Source organism: Poromitra crassiceps (assembly GCF_964638095.1).
Source record: "Poromitra crassiceps genome assembly, chromosome: 26".
NCBI classification, from domain to species: Eukaryota; Metazoa; Chordata; class Actinopteri; order Beryciformes; family Melamphaidae; genus Poromitra; species Poromitra crassiceps.
The window spans coordinates 16,068,409-16,074,493 of NC_139640.1; positions in this window are offsets into that span (position 1 = coordinate 16,068,409).

Here is a 6,085-nt window from a genome sequence, read left to right on the forward strand (position 1 = left end):
ATATTATAGTGAATCAACAGTTGAGGATTGGGACACTAGTACAAAATGGCCAACACACTATATAGTCCACTATTTCTATAATAGGGAGCGGTTTGCAACAGGGCTCTTTGAGTCAGTCATGCATGACGGTTTACACTATTTGAGTCACACTTCTGTTTACTCTTTTAAGCCATTATCGCTTATTAATGTCCCTTATTACATCTAGACCAATCACAAAGATGTAGACACACAGAAGCAGGTGAGTTCATCTGGAAGCGTTGAGACAATGTGGATTGTGTCAACATGACAGATGTCCCAAATAGTTCATACATTCAGGGGCAAATTCACAAAGAATGAATTGTGGCCGATACAGCACGCATGAATTGCGTATCATTTGCATAATTGCTAATTATGCCAACGCAAACACGCCCATAACGTTTTGCTGCTGAGTGCAATTTGCCCCGTTTTGTATCTGACTGCAATTATCAATGTGGCAAAGTACAGTGGAATATCTGCTTATAGTGATCACGGTTATAGCAATCAATCACTTATATTGATCAAAAAGCTTGGTCCCGAATCCTTCCTATACACATGCTGTTTAAATAGTGACTGCTTACAGTGATCATTTTGGGCCTTGTCCCACCTGATAACAATGGAAAACATGTTTAAAACTACAGTATTTGTATTATTTCTTTACTTACAAACTGCCAACAATGAGCCAACGAGATACAGCAGCGATACTTGATGCATGTCTGTCTGTATAAGGAGAGATCACGGCATCTCTGTCTGTGGAGAGACGGCGGTGTCTCTGTCTACGCGAGACCGCTGTGCTTGAAACAGCTGGAGGCCTAACTTACTGTATAGATGTTTAAAGTCAATAACATTCCTACTGTATTCATGTAATACATTATACAAATGTCAGTTAGGTGGTAATCTGCATGAGAAATGAAGAAAGAGAAAAGGATCGGTTATAATGATCAATTTGACCCGTCCCAAGGTGATCACTATAGGAGGAGTGCACTGTATAAATGTTTCCCTCTCCTCCTCCTTTCTTCTACTGACCAACTGAGCACCATCAAAACTCCATCTAAACTATTTGCACACATACGTTTAAATACAGTAGCCTACCTTTAGAACAACAGTGATGAGACACAGAGCTCCTGGATATGAAATGTGAGATATTCTGTCTGTGGATAAAGTGAAAGAACGCCACAATATTGTGCTTCTCTGTATGTCCATGGGAAAGTACTGTAGTGCATAAAGCATGTCGCCAAAATGATGTGATGGACAGAGCTCATTATACATCTACTGAAATATTTCACATTTAGCAAATGTTATCCATACTGGTTATATTCCTATGATTTAACACTATATCACACTGTAAGGTAAGCCCTTGTTCACATAGGACGCCTAACGTAAGCAAAACTGAAGCTTGAGGCAGGCTCACGCTTAACCGTTCACACAAGAAGCCTTCTCTTTTCCTCTCAGCGCCTCGGCGCCCATTGACTTCATGCCTGGCTTGACAGATCAATGCTTGGCTTCAGCACGCGTCACGCTTGGAACAGGCGTGAATCCTGAACGATCGCTTGAGCAAGGCTTGAGCGTGGCTTCGGCGTGACGCGCACGCGGGTGGTGTGAACGGCTTCGCCTGTTAACAACTAAACAGGCGAAGCCTAAACAACTAAATGAAACTCGTGGGTTCAGCATAGGTAGAGCTTAGGTTGAGCGTTGCTTCGGCGTCCTGTGTGAACGGGCTGTAAGATCTAGGCTGTAGAAAGGTGAGCTGAGTGTAAAAAAAAACCCACATTCCCAGGATTCTCTGTATGACCATGGAGGAGCCGTGCGTAAAGCACGTCCCCAAAATGATGTGATAGACAGAGCTCATTATATCTCTGAATAAATTCTTCACATTTGAGCAAATTTGGGCTTGAAACGGCCCAAATTGGGCTTCAAACGGCCCAAATTTTTGCCCTTTGGGTGCCGGCACGCGCGTCAGCCCGTATCGGCCTGGCCTGCTTGGTATCTAATGCCCGGCCTGAATTATGATCCCAGTCCGCCCCTGGTGACCTTGAAGTTTGACCACCAAAATGTAATCAGTTCATCCTTGAGGCCAAGTTAATGTTTGAGGCAAATTTCATGAAATTCCGTCAAGGCATTCCTGAGATATGGCGTTAACAAGCATGAAAATGGCGTTGGAGAGGTCACAGTGACCTTGACCTTTGATCACCAAAATGTAATCCATTCATCCTTGCACCCAAGTCGACGTTTGAGCCAAATTGGCAGAAATTCCATCAAGCCGTTCTTGAGATATCGCTTTAACGAACTTGGGAATGGCATTCGTGAGGTCACAGTGACCTTGACCTTTGACCACGAAAATTTAATTAGTTCATCCTTGAGTCCAAGTCGATGTTTGAGGCAAATTTGATGAAACTCCGTCAAGGCATTTCTGAGATGTTGCGCTAACAAGCTTGAAAATGGTGTTCGAGAGGTCACAGTGACCTTGGCCTTTGACCTTTGACCACCAAAATCTAATCAGTTCATCCTCGAGTCCTAGTCGATGTTTGAGGCAAATTTGATGAAATTCCGTCAAGGCATTCGTGAGATATCGCGTTAACAAGCTGGAAAATGGCGTTTGAGAGGTCACAGTGACCTTGACCTTTGACCTTTGACCATCAAAATCGAATCAGTTCATCCTTGAGTCCAAGCCGATGTTTGAGACAAGTTTGATTCAATTCCGTCAAGGCATTCCTGAGATATCGCGTTAACAAGCTTGAAAATGGTGTTCGAGAGGTCACAGTGACCTTGACCTTTGACCTTTGACCACCAAAATCTAATCAGATCATCCTTGAGTCTAAGTGGATGTTTAAGGCAAATTTGATGAAATTCCGTCAAGGCGTTCCTCAGATATCGCGTTAACGAACCTCGTACGGACGGACGTACGGACGTACGGCCGTACGTACGGACGGACAACCCGGATCCATAATGCCTGGCTATCGCCGGCGGAGGCATAAAAAGATGAACTTCCGCTGCGGAGGTCACGTGACTTCCTGTCAGTTGCGGAGGCGTGAGGTCCGCCCACTTGTCTGCAGCCAGGTACTCTTGGGGCTTTATTATGGCATTTCATGGTAAGTAAGTTTTGCATTTCTGCTTGCAATGCATTTCCCTTTATACTTTTTCTTACAATAGGCACTATTTATTAAACCCATTATAATGGAGATGGCGATGTTAGACACGTGTGTTTCACGCACGGGTAAAATGTGTCAATCTAGTGGAGCTCATTCCGCGTTGGCAACAATGAATGTATCAGTCACTTAATGTTTATTTCAATAAACCATTCGTAAACATTATGCAATCTGTGGACATGCATGTTAATTGTGGAGATTGCTATAGTAGTTTATCTGAAGTTGATCTCTGTTTGGGCATAACGTTACTTTAGTGCATCATACGCATCATCAGTCTGAATAGCGTACGATGCGTTATTCAGAGCGACTGAAGGTGGACATAACATTCATTGTTGTTGAACATAGATTTCGTTTTCTACATTATGCCATGTTAACTAATTTCAACTATTTGGAGAAATTAGTGGCGCTGTTACTGCAGTCACTCAATCAGAATCTCTACTGTAGCTCAGACAAGTGTGCTGGGTTTAGTCCAATCTGATCGTGGTTCATTTGTAAACAACCTCTCAGAGTAGAGTGATTTTCCCTCTATACTACAGACACACACTGTCTGTCTGTCTGTCTGTCTGTCTGTCTGTGTGTCTGTCTGTGTGTGTGTCTGTCTGTCTGTCTGTGTGTCTGTCTGTCTGTCTGTCTGTCTGTCTGTCTGTCTGTCTGTCTGTCTGTCTGTCTGTCTGTAATATGTCTGTCTGTCTGTCTGTCTGTCTGTCTGTCTGTCTGTCTGTAATATGTCTGTCTGTCTGTAATATGTCTGTCTGTCTGTCTGTCTGTCTGTCTGTCTGTCTGCCTGTAATATGTATGTCTGTCTGTCTGTCTGTCTGTCTGTCTGTCTGTCTGTCTGTCTGTCTGCCTGTCTGTAATATGAATGTCTGTCTGTAATATGTCTGTCTGTCTGTCTGTCTGTCTGTCTGTCTGTCTGTCTGTCTGTCTGTCTGTAATATGTATGTTTGTCTGTCTCTCTGTCTGTCTGTCTCTACACTACCCAGAAGCACCATGCGTTGCTGGGACTGTGTTGTTTGAATCAAACTGGAGCTGGTCTGATCCAACATGTCAGAGCAGGTCTGAATTCCTCACATCCTCCCACTGACATGAGACTGTCAACAGGCTTTATTACAGCCATGTGATCTGTTGCAAAGTTTGTTTCAGTGGAATCATATTGTGATGATGCAAATATCTGTACTGTATGTATACTGTATTTAGAAACTTGGAGATATGTAATAGAATGAATGAATGACAATTTTATTTCAAACATAAAAAAAGGAAATATACATGTATATACACATATATACACATAATAAAAAAACACAAACAAAAAAACTAAATTACGAATAGAATTGGCATTAATTAATTGGCCATTTAAAAAGATTTTGAAGAGGGTGTTGGTGTTGTAGGAGAACATTATGCAAAACATTATGTAATCTGTGGACATGCATGTTAATTGTGGAGATTGCTATAGTAGTTTATCTGAAGTTGATCTCTGTTTGGGCATAACGTTACTTTAGTGCATCATACGCATCATCAGTCTGAATAGCGTACGATGCGTTATTCAGAGCGACTGAAGGTGGACATTGTTGTTGAACATAGATTTCATTTTCTACATTATGCCATGTTAACTAATTTCAACTATTTGGAGAAATTAGTGGCGCTGTTACTGCAGTCACTCAATCAGAATCTCTATCTCTACTGTAGCTCAGAGAAGTCTGCTGGGTTTAGTCCAATCTGATCGTGGTTAATTTGTAAACAACCTCTCAGAGTAGAGTGATTTTCCCTCTATACTACCCAGACACACACTGTCTGTCTGTCTGTCTGTCTGTGTGTCTGTCTGTCTGTGTGTCTGTCTGTCTGTCTGTCTGTCTGTCTGTAATATGTCTGTCTGTGTGTCTGTCTGTCTGTCTGTCTGTCTGTCTGTCTGTCTGTCTCTCTGTCTGTCTGTCTCTACACTACCCAGAAGCACCATGCGTTGCTGGGACTGTGTTGTTTGAATCAAACTGGAGCTGATCTGATCCAACCTGTCAGAGCAGGTCTGAATTCCTCACATCCTCCAACTGACATGAGACTGTCAACAGGCTTTATTACAGCCATGTGATCTGTTGCAAATGAAAAGGTAAATTGAGGTAAAGTGAGGTCAGGTAAGGTGAATTAAAGTGAGCTTAAATTTAATTTGTACATTTCATACACAGAGCCAATCAAAGTGCTGTGCCTGTACATACAATGGATAAAAGGAAGAGAGCAGCTGTGTTACAAGGTCATAAGATCCAAAAGGTCACAGTGCAAAATTAACATATTTTTACTTTGTGACTGAGATCATTCACTATTGTGAAAGCACTCTGTACTGTACGTGTGTTTTATACCGATGTACTTATTAAATTCCCGCTTTTTCCTAAATCTACTTTGGACCAATCTAAGTCACAGAATACTTTCTCTCTCTTTATCTTACCTCAGTTCAAACATCACTGCTGCAGTGAGATCTCTGCTAAACTGCAGATATGAGAAATTGGGTTCAAAGCCTCTGGCAGACTCTTGCTTCATCTTTTAGAACCTCATTGCCGTGTGTGCACAAATTGCACAAACTGATGATATACAGTAGTAGGAAAAATCCCGTACCCATAGAATTCAAGACTTATTAAATTGCTGCTCGTGTTCAGGCTACACGATACATTTTACAACACATAGTTCCGACCAAGCAATCTGATTGGTCAACTAGACATTTGAAGCGTTCTCAAATCAGCATTACAACACACCTATAGCCATGCTCAACACGGCCTCATCACTGAAACATCACTCTGATCCTTTAAACGGGCTGGACAATAGTTCACTCTTGTTGTTTGTTGTCTTTCAGTGGAATCATATTGTGATGATGCAAATATCTGTACTGTATGTATACTGTATTTACAAACTTGGAGATATGTAATAGAATGAATGAATGA